This window comes from Orycteropus afer, unplaced genomic scaffold (assembly GCF_000298275.1).
Source record: "Orycteropus afer afer isolate SDZICR_OR568_19922 unplaced genomic scaffold, OryAfe1.0 scaffold00071, whole genome shotgun sequence".
Lineage (NCBI taxonomy): Eukaryota > Metazoa > Chordata > Mammalia > Tubulidentata > Orycteropodidae > Orycteropus > Orycteropus afer.
Window position 1 is genome coordinate 12,198,896 of NW_006921658.1, and position 2,805 is coordinate 12,201,700.

The following is a 2,805-nucleotide window of genomic DNA, read 5'->3' on the forward strand; positions in this document are numbered from 1 at the left end:
AGTAAAATATTAAAAAAAATGTTTTTATGTGTTGTGAAAATGTCAAGATATAAGTTTTAGTGATGAATTTGCATAATCTCTAATAATGAATTTTAGAAAATGAAATCTTGTCAGATTTTTTATTCTTAGATGGACAAATCTGGAATAATCTCTTGGCATAAAGAGCTCTAGACACTTCAAAGATCAGACTTGAAGGTCATATTAATAAGGTGAATGTTTGGGATACATCCATAAGCTTCTAATTTCACTTCCTGGAAGAGGGTAGATTGTGAGAGTGAATGTTTTGCTGAAACTCTGGAGGATTAAAAGAGAGATCCATCTTTCTGATGTCATTCCTATAGTGAAGAGATCAGATGTGGTTGTTGTGGCTAGGTGCCATCGAGTAGGCTCCAACTCATAGTGACCCTATGTGCAATAGAACGAAACACTTTCCAGTCCTGTACCAGCCTCACAATCCTTGCTATACCTGACCTCATCGTTGCGGCCACTGTGTCGATCCATCTTTTTGAAAGCCTTCTCCTTTTTCATTGACCCTCTTCTTGCCAGGTATGATATCCTGCACTGGGGAATAGTCCCTTCTGACAACATGACCAAAGTAGATGAGACAAAGTCTGTCTATTCTTACTTCCAAGGAGCATTCAGGCTGTACTTCTTCCAGAGCAGATTTGTTGGTTCTTCTGGCAGTACATGTACTTTCAGTATTCTTCACCAAGACCACAACTCAAAAGCACCAACTCTTCTTTGGTCTTCCTTCTTCATTGTCCAGATTTCACATGTGTAAGATGTGACTGAAAATACCATGGCTTGGATTAGATGCATCTCAGTCTTCAAAGAGACATCTTTGCTCTTCGTCACTTTAAAGAGGTCTTTTGCAACATAGTTACCCAGTACAATACATCGTCTGATTTCTTGACTACTGTGTTCATTGGTGTTGATGGTGGAAACAAGTAATATGAAATATTTGACTACTTCCATCTTTTCCCAATTTATCATAATGCTGCTTATGGCAGTTGTGAAGATGTTCATCTTCCTTATGGTGAGGTGTAATCCATACAGCAGGCTAAGTCTAATCTTCATCAGTAAGTGCTTCAAGTCATCTTCACTTTCAGGAAGCAAAATTGTGTCATCTGCATATTTCAGGTTGTTAATGATTCTTCCTCCAATCTTGATGCAACATTCTTCTTCATATAGTCCAGCTTCTCAGATTATTTGCTCAGCATGCAGATTGAATAAGTATGGTGAAAGAATACAACCCTGACACACTCCCTTACTGATTTTAAACCACACAGTATCCCCTTGTTCTCTTTGAATGACAGCCTCTTGGTATATGTACAGGTTCCTCATGAGCACAATTAAGTTTTCCTGAATTCCCATTTTTCTCAACATTATCCATAATTTTGTATGCTCCACACAATCTAATGTTTTGCATAGTCAATAAAACACAAGTAAACATCTTTTTGGTATTATTTGCTTTTAGCTAAGATCCATCTGATATCAGCAATGATATTCTTTGATCCACATCCTCTTGAATCCAGCTTTTATTTCTGGAAGTTTTCTGTCTATATAGTGTTGCAACCATTTTTGAATTATCTTCAGCAGGATTTTACTTGTATGTGATATTAATGATATTTTTGGATAATTTCCACATTCTGCTGGATAACCTTTTTTTGGAATGGGTAAAAATATTGATCTCTTTCAGTCAGTTGGCCAGGTAGCTGTCTTCCAAATTTCTTGATATAGATGAGTGAATACCTCTAGTGCTGCATCTGTTTGTTGAAACATTTCAATGGGTGTTCCGTAAATTCCTGAGGCCTTGTTTTTCACTAATTCCTTCACTGAAGCTTTGATGTCTTCCTTTAATATCATTAGTTCTTGATGACATGCCACCTCCTGAAATGGATGAACATTGACTCATTCTTTTTGGTACAGTGCATCTGTGGGTTCCTTCCATCATCTTTTGATGTTCCTAGCATCATTCAATATATTGCCCATAGACTCTTTCAGTATTGCAACTCAAGGCTTGAATTTTTCTTCAGTTCTTTCTGCTTGAGAAATACCAAGCATGTTCTTCCCTTTTGGTATTCTAACTCCAGGTTTTGCACATTTCATTATAATAATTGACTTTATCTTTTAGAGCTGCCCTTTGAAATTTTCAGTTTAACTCTTTTACGTGGTCATTTTTTCCATTTGCTTTAGGTACTCTCTGTTCAAGAGCAAGTTTCAGAGTCTCTTCTCACATTCATTTTGGCCTTTCTTCCTTTTCTGTCTTTTTAATGACCTTTTACTTTCTTCATGGATGATGTCCTTGATGTCATCCCACAATTCCTCTGGTTTTCAGTCATCGGTACTCAGTACCTCAAATCTATTCTTTAGATGGTCTCTAAAGTCAGTAGGGATATAATCAAGATCATATTTTGACTCTCATTGACTTGTTTTGATTATCTTCAGCTTCAACTTGAACTTGCATATGAGCAGTTGATGGTCTGTTCCACAGTCAGCTCCTGGCCTTGTTTTGGCTGAAGATATTGAGCTTTTCCATCACCTCTTTACATAGATGTAGTCAATCTGGTTCTTGTGCATTCTTTGTGGCAAAATCCACATATATAGTTGCCGCTTATGTTGTTGAAAAAGTATTTGCAATGAATAAGTCATCGGTCTTGCAAAATTCTATCATACCATCTCCAGAGTCTTTTCTATCACCAAGGACATATTTTCCAACTACTGGTGATTCTTCTTTGTTTCCAACTTTTGCATTCCAATCACCAGTGATAAGCAACACATCTTGATTGCATGCTTGGTCAACTT